The sequence below is a fragment of the Dasypus novemcinctus genome, chromosome X, assembly GCF_030445035.2.
Source record: "Dasypus novemcinctus isolate mDasNov1 chromosome X, mDasNov1.1.hap2, whole genome shotgun sequence".
Classification (NCBI taxonomy): Eukaryota; Metazoa; Chordata; class Mammalia; order Cingulata; family Dasypodidae; genus Dasypus; species Dasypus novemcinctus.
Window position 1 is genome coordinate 145,888,773 of NC_080704.1, and position 14,408 is coordinate 145,903,180.

General features: G+C 37.2%; 1 pseudogene; it reads right to left on the reverse strand.

Moving 5' to 3' along the window:
* Nucleotides 1-8,361: 8,361 nt before the first annotated feature.
* Nucleotides 8,362-9,794, reverse strand: LOC105745313 (bcl-2-like protein 13 pseudogene; annotated as a pseudogene).
* Between the last annotated feature and the right edge of the window lie 4,614 nt (nucleotides 9,795-14,408).

The following is a 14,408-nucleotide window of genomic DNA, read 5'->3' on the forward strand; positions in this document are numbered from 1 at the left end:
CATAAGATTAAGTGCTGATTTCTCATCTGAAACCATGGAGGCAAGAAGGCAGTGGTAAAATATAGTAAAGGTACTAAAAGAAAAAAATTTCCAGCCAAGAATACTCTACCCAGCTAAACTAGCATTCAAAAATGATGGAGAGTTCAAAATATTCACAGATAAACAGAAATTGAAAGAGTATGCCAACAAGAACCCTCCCCTTCAAGAAATACTAAAGGGAGTTCTGCAGGAAGAAAGGAAAAACAGGACAGGCAGAGTTGGAGGAGAGTGGAAGAGCAACAAAAAAGTCAAAAAGAGAAGGGGAAAAATATGACAAACAAAAGTCCAATCAAAATATGGCTAACGTAAATAATTCCTTGAAAGTAATAACACTGAATGTCAATGGATTAAACTCAAGTATCAAAAGATTCAGACTGGGAGATTGGATAAGGAAATATGACCCATCTTTATGCTGTCTACATGAAACACATCTTAGACCCAGGGATTCATGAAGGTTGAAAATGAATGGTTGGAAACAATCTTACAAGCAAACAATAACCAAAAAAAAGGCAGGAGTAGCTATATTAATATCAGACAAAATAGACTTTAAATGCAAAAAAAAAAAATTGTGAGAGACAAAGAAGGATACTATATATTAGTGAAAGCAGCGATCTCTCAAGAAGAATGAACAATCATAAATATTTTTGCTCCTAACAAGGGCGCCTCCAAATACATCGGACAAACACTGGAAAAACTAAATGGAAGAACAGATCCCTTTACAATTATAGTGGGGGACTTTAATATACCACTATCAACTTTGGACAGAACACCTAAAAAGAGAAACACTAAAGAAGCAAAAACCTTGAACAGTATATTAGAGGATCTGGATCTAATAGACATATATAGATATTTACATTTTTCTCAAGGGCACATGGATCATTCTCCAAGACAGACCATATGCTTGGCCACAAAGAAAGGCTCAATGAATTCAGAAAGTTTGTATTCCTACAAAATAATATCTCTGATCAGAGTGGAGTGAAGCTTGAAATCTGCAAGGGCCAGAGGGCCAGATTTCACATGAAGATATGGAAACTAAACAGCACACTCTAGGAAGAACAGTGGGTGAAAGAGGAAATCTCAAAAGAAATTGATAACTACCTTGAAACTAATGAAAATGATAAAACAACATACCAAAACTTATGGGTTGCAGCAAAAGCAGTCCTGAGAGGGAAATTTATAGCCATAAAATGCATAAATCAAAAAAGAAGAAAGAGCAAAAATTGAAAAACTAACTGCACATTTGGAGGACTTAGTAAAAAAGCAACAAATTAACCCCACAGGAAGAAGAAAGACAGACTTAAAAAAAATAAGAGCAGAACTAAATGAAATAGAAAATAAGAAAGCACTTGAAAACATAAACAAAACCAAGAGCTGGTATTTTGAGAAGATAAATAAAATTGACAAACCATTAGCTAGACTAACAAAGAAAAAAAGAGAGAAGATGCAAAAATACAAAATAAGAAATGAGAAAGGAGATATCACCACTGGCCCCACAGAAATAAAGACTATCATAAGAGGGTACTTTGAAAAACTATATTCCAACAAAAAGGACAATTCAGAGGAAACGGAAAAATTCCTAGAAACATACAAGCAGCCTATATTGACGAAAGAAGAAATTGATATCTCAACAAAGCAATCACAAGTAAAGAGATAGAATCAGTCATTAATAAATGTCCAAACTAAGAAGAACCCAGGGCCAGATGGCTTCAAGGTGAATTCTACAAAACATTCCGGAGAGAACTAACACCAATTCCAAAAAATCGAAACAGAAGGAACATTACCTACCTCATTCTATGATGCCAAAATACCCTAGTACCAAAGCCAAACAAAGACACCACAGGAAGAAAAATTACAGACCAATTTCTCTAATGAACCTAGATGCAAAAATACTCAACAAAATAAGTGCCAAACATATTCAACAACACATTAAATGAATTATATACCATGACCAATGGGATTATTCTGGGTATGCAAGGATGGTTCAACATAAGAAAATCAATCAATGTAAAACACCATATAAACAGATGGAAGGAAAAAAAAATCACATGATTATATCTATAGATGCAGAAAAAGCATTTGACAAAATACAGCACACTTTCTTGATAAAAACACTCCAAATGATTGGAATAAAAGGAAATTTTTTTAACATGATAAAGAGTATATATGAAAAACCCACAGCCAACATTGTTTACAATGGCGAAATCCTAAAATCCTTCCTCTAAGATCAGGAACAAGACAAGGATGCCCACTCTCACCCCTTCTATTTAACATTGTCTTAGAAGTACTTGCTCAAGCACTGAGACAAGAACCAGTTATAAAAGGCATTCAAATTGGAAAGGAAGAATTCAAAATTTCATTATTTGCAGATGACATGATCCTATACATAGAAAACCCTGAGAGGTCTACAACGAAGCTTCTAGAAATCATAATGCGTTTAGTAAAGTCGCAGTTTATAAGATAAATGTGCAAAAATCAGTAGCATTTCTGAACACCAATAATGAGCAAGCTCAGGAGGAAATCAAGAAACAAATACCATTTACAATAGTAAATAAAAACTTCAAATATCTAGGAATAAATTTAACTAAAATGTAAGAAACTTATACACAGAGAACTACACAACAGCATTCAAGGAAAACAAAGAAGATCTAAATAAATGGATAGGAAGACTAAATATTATTAAGATGTCTATCCTACCAAAACTGATCTACAAATTCAATGCAATCCCAATAAAAATTAATACAGCATTCTTTAAGGAACTAGAAAAACTAGCTATGAAATTTATTTGGAAAGGAAACCAGACCCAAATAGCCAAAGACATACTGAAAAAGAGAAACGAAATTCAAGGAATCACACTACCAGACTTCAAAACATACTACAAAGCTACAGTAGAGAAAACATCATGGTATTGGCACAAGGAGAGAAACACAGACCAATGGAACCAAATTGAGAGTTCTGATATAGATACTCATATATACAGTCATACAATATTCGATAAAGCCACCAAACCCTCTTAACTGGGAGAGAATGGCCCATTCAACAAATGGTGCCTGGAGAACTGGATATCCATATGTAAAAGAATGAAAGAGGATTACCATCTCACACCTTATACAAAAATCAACTCAAGATGGATCAAATATAAGATCTAAATGTAAGATCTAAATATAAGAGCCAAGACCATAAAGATTTTGGAAAGCCATGTAGGGAAGCATCTACAACACCTTGTAATAGGAAATGGCTTCATGAACTTCACACCAAAAGCACAAAAGGAAAAGAACAAATAGATAAATGTGATCTCCTCAGAATTAAAGACTTCTGAACCTCAAAGAACTTTTTCAAGAAAATGAAGAGAGCCTACACAATGGGAGAAAATATTTGGTAACCATATATCAAATAAGAAACTTATACCCTGCATATATAAATAACTCCTATATCTTGAAAATAAAAATATAAACAACCCATTTGAAAAATGGTGAAAACATTTAAATAGACAATTCTCCAAAGAAGAAATATAAATGGTTAAAAAGCACATGAAAAAATGCTCCAAATCTCTAGCTATCAGGGAAATGTAAATCAAAACTACAATGAGATACCATCTTACACCCATAAGATTGGTAGCTGTGAAAAAAACAGAAGACAACAAATGCTGGAGAGGATGTGGAGGAATGGGAACACTCATCCACTGCTGGTGGGAATGCAGAAGGATCCAACCATTCTGCAGGACAGTCAGGCGGTTTCTCAAAAAACTAACATTAGATTTGTCATATGACCCAGCAATTCCACTGCTGGGTATATACTCAGTAGAACTGAAAACAAGGCCAAAAAAAGATATATGCACACCAATGTTCATAGCAGCATTGTTGACTATTGCTAAAAGTTGGAATCAACTCAAATGCCCATCAAGTGATGAATGGATAAATAAAATGTGGTATATACATACAATGGAATACTACTCGGCTTTAAGAACAAATATACTACAAACACGTGATAACCTTATGTTATCTTGAGAACCTTATGTTGAATGAAGCAACCCAGGCATTGAAGGATAAATACTACATGACCTTAATGATATGAAATAAGCAAACAAAGCTACCTCAGAGAGCTAGTGACTGGATGATAGGCTTATAGGAAATTGCGGGGTAGAGGAATGATGTAAGCTGACACCTACAAGGGTGAAATCTATGATATGTTGGAGGTAAGTATTTATACAAGGAAGGGATAAAATGGAGGCATAGGGTTACATTTGGGTGGGGCTTTGCAGACTTGAGGGGGGCTAGGGATGGGAGGATGGGTAATATTGCAACATACAAACATAGGAGATTGTCAGGTATTTTGTTGAGTTTAATGCTAAAAAAACTTTTCAAAAATATAATTAGGAAATTTACCTGTTTAAGATGAATAAAGGGGATAATCTGATGCAGGACAGGCTCCTAGGGAATATGTGAATGCTCATTTTGCCATAATGGGTTATATCTTTGGATAGAGACCCATATAATGAAGGAGAAAGTATACCCACATCCTGGGGAGGACTGATACCATCAAATAGAAGGAAATGTATCTTTCAAGAGAAATGGTGGCTCCCAGTGCATTAGGGCAGTTGAGCATGTCAAGCCATCAACACTGTTGCAAGTATCTCTGAACATGGCCCTTCAAGCAATGAAGATTGACTGTCACTGTGGGCCCTAAGGGGCGGGGGAAGAGGTATTGAATAGATGGAACCAATGTAACTGTATGGGCAATAGAAGTGTTTCAGAAGAGTACGCAAGGTAGGATATAAGACATGTAAAATTACACCAAAAATATATAGGGGCTGATAGGCTAAAATGTAAATCATAATGTAAAACATAAGATAACTAAAAATTTAGAAAATTGTATAGTCTAAAATATAAACCACAATGTAAACACAAATGTTACTTCATTTGAAAGCTATTGTCTCAATATCTGTACATCAGTTTCAGTAAAGATAATATGAATATGTAAAAACTTTATTGCTGTGGAAGGGAAAAGGTTTTATGTTGGATATGTGGGAGTACTGTGTATTGTATATATGATTTACTGTGATCTAAAACTCTTGTGAAGATAAGCTTAATAGCTAGAAAAAAGAGAAGAAAAAGATAGGACATAGACACTGAGGAAAAGACAGGAGTAGTTGCCTTGCCAATTTGCATACAGTGCAACACTTATTGCAGTGATGGAAGGCAAAACATCAGAAACAAACCTTTCACATTTTTTAATTTTTTGATACCCCAATTTATTTTTACCATAATTTTCCCAAATTAATATGTATTCTATATCTAACCTTTAAAATCATCACTATATTCCATTTTTCTATTAAGGGAACATGGCAATGGCAATATATTGGGATTCACTTTTCAGGAAGTTTTGGATCAGAGAGAAGTTCAACAATGGCAGCAGAGTAATACTGGTGTGGGATGTTATTGACAGGGGACACATGATTGGGAGGGAGTTCTCCAGGGCATATATCCAGAGTCCATAAAAATGTTTGGAAATTTTCACAGTGGATACGATTAAAAACAACTGAGGGAGTGCTGAGTTCCTAGCCAGGGGAGCTCTATCACAGTCCCTAAAGGAATAGGAACAATCCCCTAAGTGCAACGACAAAGAACAGAAAAAAAGGAAGGTCCAACAATGAGCCCTTGATACTAATGACTATGCTTGTGAGCCTGTGCACCTGAAATAAGAACAAGGATTAGAGCTGCAGGGTGCCTAAGAGTTACCTCCTGAGAGCCTCTGTGTTGCTTAAATGTGGCCAGTCTCGAAGCCAAACTCAGCATGTAAATGCGTTGCCTTCCCCCCAGTGTGGGACATGACTTCTGGGGATGAGCCTCCCTGGCACTGAGGGATTACTACCAAGTACCAGCTGATGATGTACCTAGAAAATGACCTTGAATAAAAGGGTCAACTCGGACCAGCAGAATATCTCAGTCTACATATAATACCAGGAGTTAAACATGCTTTTTGACCGGAATCAAGGGGGAAAAGGAAAGGACAAATGAGTTTATATGGCTATGAGTCTCTGAAAAAGAGCCAGGAGGTTATCAGATGGTTTGCCCTTATGCACACCTCAGCAGAGTCCCAGAGACAGATAAAGTAGATACAACCCTAGGCATTGGTTCTTCTGAGGACTACATAGACCCACAGGTTCTATGGTCATGGCAGATGGAGTTCAATGCCATGTCAGTTGGCCCTTCTTTGGAATTTTTGTTTCTGTGTGATGGAGCTGGACTCAGATGTGATCTTTTTTCACAAGCCTCTCTTGTTACTTTTACCAGAACTGTAGTTGGTGCTTGGGTTTAATATATACCCAGGGGATCTGAATCTCTGGACTGACCATATGATAGTCAGGCCCTGAGCCTCAACAGACTTCAGCTCCTACACTCTGGTTTATTGGACTTACCCTACTCAGCTAACATGGAGTTAAAGAATGTCAAACACCACACCATGGAGCCAAGAGTGCCTACAACTGAAAGCAGGAGAATTGCTTCCAGCATCCATTTGGAATCTAAGCTCCCTCTTGATATAGATGTGGAGTGGATACAACCATCCCAAGGTCCACAGGATGGAGGAATAGAATATGGATTAGAGTGGACTTACTGATATTCTATTCATGAACTATTGTGATTAGTAATTGAAGAAAATGTGTCATTGGTGTGAAGAAAGTGGCCGTGGTGGCTGCTGGGTGTGGGGAATGGGAGGAAGTGATGAGATGTGGAGGCCTTTTCGGGACTTGGAGTTGTCATGCGTGGTGCTGCAGGGACAGTTACCGGACATTGTATGTCCTCCCATGGCCCACTGGATGGTGTGGGAAAGTGTGGGCTATGATGTGGACCATTGACCATGAGTTGCAGCAGTACTCAGAGTTGTATTCACCAAATGCAAAGAATGTCTAATGATGATGAAGGAGATTGTTGCTATGGGGGGAGGAGTGGAGTGAAGGGGTGTGGGGGGTATATGAAGACCTCATATATTTGAATGTAATATTAAAAACATAGACAAAAAAATGTGTGTCCTGCTTAGTGACCCTGTGACCCTCAAGCATCAAAGGACACAGTTCCACCACTTCTTTAGGGGTAGGATCAAGCCAGATGAAAGGAATTTAGACTAACACAGCTAACATGTACTGATTGGGATAATTTTGGTTAATCTCTGTGAAGAGTTAGGGCAAAGAAGCTGCTCTCCTTGAATTCTGAAAGCCAAAATAGCATCTCAGGGGTAGTCTCAGTCTTGAAATTCAAGTCTCTGTTTTCCCAGTTTTTATTTCAATACTATTTAAGAACCTTTCTGTATTTATGAGTTATGAATCTATTGGTTTTGTAAGCCCATGTATGGAAATCCTTACCATATGGCAAGTGACGTGCTTAGGATCTGGATACCCACTAGGGAGACTGAGGCCAGGTTTGGGGAAAACATATCAGTCCTGACTCCTAGGTGGCAATCTTCCAACAACAGAGATGCTGCTGGCAAGTAACTATAATGTCAGGACGGTGACCATAGATGCACAGGGCTGGAGGAGACATTGGGAGGTCAGGTATGTCATCCTACTGCTTCTAAATGTGACAAATATCTCTCTGACCAGGTTTATGTGCCCTTGCACTCATAGGCAGGGAACCATAGGTTTTATTTTATTATTTTCATTCTTTCATTTCATTGATTTTATTCACTCCTTTTATTCATTCATTTTATTCTATATTTACTTAATTTTTAAGAAGATTCCTAAATAAAGCATCTTTACAAGGTGGGACTGTTGGGAGTATCCTGCCATAACCCACTGAATGGACTGATGGAGAGTGTATACTACAAAGTAAACTATAATTCATTCAGTGCAGCAGTGCTCCAAAGTGTATTCACCAAATGCAATGAATGTACCACAATGATGAAAGAGGTTGTTGATGTGGCAGCCTTGGGATGGGGGTGGGGTGTGGGGTATATGGGAACCTCTTATATTTTTTACTGTAACATTTTTGTGATTTATGTATCTTTAAAAAAACAAAAAGCAAAAAAATTGAATTTTTGGAGATTTGAAGGATCTGAGTATAGAAGTACAGAGCAAGCCCTCTGCCACAGGACCTTAGACAGAACCTGGGATGAAGAGGAGCAGTGCAGTACCTGAGAGACAGCTGAGACATAAAGGGAGAGTAGCCCTCACACTACAGGCCTAAGAAAGAGAGGACAAAAAGGAACATCCTCTACCTCAAGCACTAATGTATAAATAAATCCACTGGCCTACTTAGCAGAAGTCCTCAATGATCTGATTGTTCTACAAATGTCATCAGCGGCTGGTGGTTCAAATTCCAGTCACTACCACTAAAACCTTAAAATCTTCGTTTCTTCTTTCTCTTTTGGAAAGAGGTATTTCTTTCTCAGAGTCTGTTCCACCCTCACTGCCACAGCTAGGGTGGCAACTGCAGCAACCCCTCCAAGCAGCAAAACTGACTTGCCCTCAGACAGGGGGTAGGCCTTCTCTTCTCCAGCATGGGAGGACTCTGCCATAAGAATGTCTTTCCTGATAAGTAAAATCACACAGCAGTGATTTTATGGATGCCAGGGACTAGCACCTCCTAAAGTTCAATAGGTTCTCTTGTTGCTGCTTTCACCTCTTCTTCATCAAGTTCTGCAAAGATGTGGTAGGGTTGGCTTTCTCAACTGCAATCTTTTCTGTATCCATTTCTATCTCCTCCAGCAAGGAAGTGGCAGTGATAAGTGGAAGCAAGGCGGCTGAGGTTTCAGTGAATGCCTCTGGTGGCTCACTGGTTGGCAGGACTACAGAAGCCATAGCAGCCTCTTCCATGCCCTCCAATATTTCTTCTTTTTCCACACACACAATGTTAGAATTAGAAGAGTTGTTTTCACTCTTCTTTCCAACTCCACTGCTATCTAAGTTTTTTACTTCTTCAGGATCCATTGCTGTCTGTTGCCAGAACTCAAGACCAAGGGACACTACGAGACTCTCTGTTTGTCAGCTCTGGCTGGCTGATAATGAAACAGGTAAGCTTTCTGACTGACATGTTGTGGTCACAGCTGGAGACTCTGGGGGAATGACTTACCCAGAGTTGGCACTGGACAGGATATAAGTGTCATTACTGCCTTCTACAATGACCCCAGGGTATTCTTCCTCCTCTCACTCAAGATGAAAGACAGTAGCCACCTTGCTGAATGTTGTACTTCACGGCATACTCTTCCAGATATGTCATGTTAAACTGTAGTAGTGCACTAAAAGATTCTTGAGCACATTTGGTAAACTCCAAAAGCATTTGTTGTAGCAAAACCAGAGGTACCAAAATCTTATTCCAGCTTCTGGCAGGAACTGAAATCTCCAGTGTTTATTCCCAATGTGCCTGATATGTCACTGATTGGCAGAGGAGTATTTGTAAAGTTTTATGCAAAGTCTCTTTCAGTTCCTTTGACACTCTTTCTCCAAGATGGGCCATGCAGTCTTCTATTGATCTTTCTGGGTTAGTAGAGCTGAGCACTGGGGAGGGATGACAGTCAAAGCCTGTGATGGGGAAGGCTTCAGAAATTTCTTTGTCCAGGGATTTCAGCTCTTCTTCAATTTCAGTTTTAACTTTTAATAGATCGTCTTAATTCACAGATAGTGAAACTACATCTGGTTGAACCCTTTGGGGTGAGGAAAGATATTGCTCTTGTAGTTTCTCTCTTGAGAGGAGTACCAAGTAGCTGAGAACAGCATACTTTTTTTCACAGTAAGATACTACCGGCACAACAGTAGAGGATGACATTGAGTTGGCTGGCACTGCTCCAAACAAGTCTACTTACAGACGTGCAAAACCTGGCCCTAGCCCTGGCTGCTGCCTCAGAAGAGATGAAAGATGCAGTGGCAGCATCAGTTGCTTCCGACAGGGTGCCCCAGCAGTGGTGACTGCTTAGATTCATGGTCCTAATCTACCACCGCCATGATGGAGAGTGAGATCACCCTTCAATATAAATTTGACAATTGGTTTTTCCATTTCTGCAAATAAGGTTGTTCAAATTTTTATTGGAATTGCATTGAATCTATAAGTGGTTTTGGGTAGTATTGACATTTTTACAATATTTACTCTTCCAATCCAAGAAAGGGAATGTCTTTTTGTTTTTTAGGCCTTCTTTAAATCATTTTAGCAATTTTTTTAGTTTTCTGTGTACAAGTCCTTTACATCTTTGGTTAGGTTTATTCCAAGATATTTGATTCTTTTTGTTGCTATTGTGAATGGAATGTTTTTCTTGATTTTTTTTCTGTTTGTTCATTGCTTGTGTATAGAAACACTCCTGGTTTTTTTGGCTGTTGATCTTGTAGCCTGCCACTTTGCTGAACTCATTTATTACCTCTGGGTGCTTTGTTGTGTATTTTTCAGGATTTTCTGTATATAGGAACATATCATTTTCAAATGGGGAAAGTTTTATTTTTTTCCATTCCAATTTGGATGGCTTTTATTTATTTTCCTTGCCTAACTGCTCTGGCAAGAATTTACAGTACAATGTTGAATAACAATGGTGATGGTGGGCATCCTTGTCTTGTTCTGATCTCGGAGGGAAAGCTTTTAGTCTTTCACCATTCCTATGATGTTAGCTATGGACTTTTCATATATGCCCTTTTCCCTGTTGATTAACTTTCCTTCTATTCCTAGTGTTCTACATGGTTTTATCAAGAAAGATTGCTGTATTTTGTCAATTGCCTTTTCTGCCTTCATTGAGATTGTTATGTGTTTTTTCCATTTCATTCTGTTAATTTGATGTGATTTTCTTACGTTGAACCAACCTTGCATGCCAAATAAATCCCATTTGATCATGTTGTATATAATTCTTTTAATATGTGTTTGAATTCATTTTGCTAGCATTTTGTTGATGATTTTTGCAACTATATTCATAAAAGATATTGCTCTGTAATTTTGGTTTTTTTTTCCTCTGGTGCCTTTATTTGGTTATGGTATGAGGATGATATTGGCCTCATAGAATGAGTTATGGTATGTTTCTTCCTATTCAAAATTTGGGAAAAATTTGAGCATAATTGGAGTTATGTCTTTTTGGAAAGTTGGGTAGAATTCCCTGGTGAAACCATCTGTCCTGGGCTTTTCTTTGATGGGATGTTCTTGATTATTGTTTTAATGTTTAAACAAGTTAATTGCTTTGTTTAGATCTTCTATTTCTTCTCTTTTTTTGCCTTCACTTTATTTATTTTTTTAATGTTAGATTTAAAAAAATGAGGTCCCCATATATCCCCCCACCCCCCTCACCCCACTCCTCATTTCATCTAGGTTATTTAATTTATTGGCATACACTTTTTCATGGTATCCACTTATAGTATTTTTTTTTTATTTCAGCCAGGTCGCAGTAATATCCCCCTTTTCATTTCTGATTTTCATTATTTGTATCCTTTATCTTTTTTTTCTTTGTCAGTCTAATAAAAGTGTGTTATTTTATTTATCATTACAAAGAGCCAAATTTGGTTTTGATGATTGTCTCTATTGTTTGTTTTCTATTTCATTTATCTCCATGTTAATCTTTGTTACTTATTTTCTCCTGTTTGATTTTGTTTTCATTTGCTCTTCTTTTCCTAATTCTTCCAGATTTGCTGGTAAGACTCTGATTTGAGTCATGTTTATCCTGTTTTCTGAGCTTCTCTGATGTGTATATTCATATATTTTGCTAAGTTTTGGAAGTTCTCTGTCATTATTTCTTCGACTATTCCTTTTGCCCCTTTTTCTCTTCTCCTTCTCAGATGTCCATAAAGTCTGTGTTGGAGTGCTTGATGGTGTCCTAGAAGTGTCTTTGTCAATTTTCACTTTTAATATTTGTTTTGTCTTTCTGCTCCTTGGCCTGACTCATTTCAAGTGTCTTGTTTTCAAGTTCACTGACTCTTTTATCTGCCAGTGACAATCTATACTTGAAACCCTCCTAAGAATTTCCCTTTTCATTTATTGTGGTCTTCAACTCCAGTACTTCTGTTTGTTTGTTTGTTTCTTCTCTCTCATTATGTAGACTGTCATATTGTTTAGTCACTATTTTCCCAATATCCTTTAGCAATGTGGTGTGTCACTTGCTACAGATAAAATAATATCATCTGATTGTTACCATGCCCATAGTGTACATTTGGCTCATATTTTCCATACTGCCTCATTATCAATACAGTACATTTTTCACATAGATGCAAGAATATTATATTATTACTAATAACCACAGTCCATAGGTCTCTACAGCTGTATTTTTCCTACACTTCTCCACATTCCCAACACCCTGCAGTAGTGATATACATTTGTTCTAGTTAACAAAGGACACTCTTGCATGTGTACCATCAACCACAATTCTCATCCACCTCTTTGTTTACTGTGCTATCCATTTCCTAGATTATTCTCTAGCATTCTGTCAATTGGCATTTACATAACTAGACTACCATTTTCAGTCACATCACCATTTATAAACTAGCTGTTACCCACTGTGTGTCATCATCCACTCTAAACATTTCCACACTATTACAGTAAAGCTAATTAAAATTTCTACATACATTAAACATCAGTAGTCCACTCAGTCCTCCTCTTATCTCCTTTAAGAATCTACCACATACCACCAGGTCTTGAAGATATTTTCCAATAATTTCTTCTAGAAGTTTTATGGTTATTGCTTTTATTTTTAATTTTTTGATCCATTTGAAGTTAATTTTTGGATAAGGTATGAGATAGGGGTCCTCTTTCCTTCTCTCAGCTATGGATATCCAATTCTTTTGGCACCATTTTTTGAATGGATTATTCTGCCCGAGCTGTGTGAGTTTGATAGGCTAGTTAAAAACCACGTGAGCATACCTGTGAGGGTCTGTTTCTGAACCATAAATTTGGTTCCATTGGTCTATTATATGTCTTTAGGCCATTACCATGCTGTTTTTACCACTATTGGTAGGCATTATGATTTAATGTCTGGAGATGAGGGTTCACTTTTCCTTTTGTGATGTTTCTGGTTATTCAGGATCACTTACTCTTCCAAATAAATTCAATGATCATATGTTCAATTTTTTCTTTAATGTTGGTGGAATTTTTATCAGGATTGTATTAAATCTGTGTATCAATTTGAGTAGAATTGACATCTTAATGATATTTAGTTTCCAATCCATGAGCATGAGATGTTCTTCCAGTTATTTAGGGCTTTTTTGATTTAACATTGAGTTGCAGTTTTCTGAATGCAAGTGCTTTACATAATTGGTTAAGTTTATTCCTGACTATTTGAGTTTTATCTGTCATATTTTGTTTTCACCACTCTTTTGACACTTTTAGTTACTTTTATTGATATAATCTTCATTTCTAGGCTCTCCTCCAGGCCCCTTTCTCCTGCCTTTTCTTCTCAGGCTCTAGCACACACTTTAGTATTTCCTGAAAATCTGGTCTCTTGCTTAGAAATTATCTCAGTTTCTGATTATCTGTGAATATTCTAATTTTGCCCTCAGTTTTAAAAGACAGTCTTGCTGGATATAGTATTCTTGGCTGGAATTTTTTCTCTTGTAGTATCTTAAATATATCAGACCACTGTCTTTTTGCCTCCATAGTTTCTGGTGAGAAATCAGCACTTAATCTTATTTGATATCCCTTATATGTTATACATGGCTTTTCTCTTGCTGGTCTCAGGATTCTCTCTTTGTCTTTGGCATTTGACATTCTGATTAGTATGTGTCTTGGAGTTGGTCTATTTGGATTTTTTCAGATAGGAGCACATTGTGCTTCTTGGAAAAGAATATCTACATCCTTCAATATGGTTGGGAAACTTTCTACCGTTATTTCTTCAAATATCCCTTCTGCCCCTTCTCCCTTCTCTTCTCCTTCTGGGACACCCATGACCCATATATTTGCATGTCTTTGGCTGTCCTTTACTTCCCTTAGACCTTGTTCAATTTTTTCCACTCTTTTCTTCATCTGTTCTCTTGTATGCTCACTTTCAGATGCCATTTCTTCAGGCTCACCAATCCTTTCTTCTGCCTCCTCAAATCTGCTATTATATGATTCCAATGTTTTTTTTAATTTCATTGAATGTACCTTTCATTCCCATAAGATCTGCTATTTTTCTATGTATGCTTTCAAATTCTTCTTTGTGCTTATCCAATATCTTGTTAATATCCTTAATCACTTTAGCTATCTCATTGAATGTATTAAGGGGATTTGTTTGAACATCTATGATTAGTTTTCTCAACTCCTTTATGTCATCTGGAGGCTTATCTTGTTCCTTTAATGGGGTCATAGTTTCCTGTTTCTTGGTGTGCATTGCAATTTTTTATTGGTATCTTTGCATCTGGCATACTAGAGTATTTTTTCTGGGTACAGGTTCTCTCTTTAATTTATGGCTTCCTATCCTTTCTCCCTTGGTGGTTGTACAGTTGG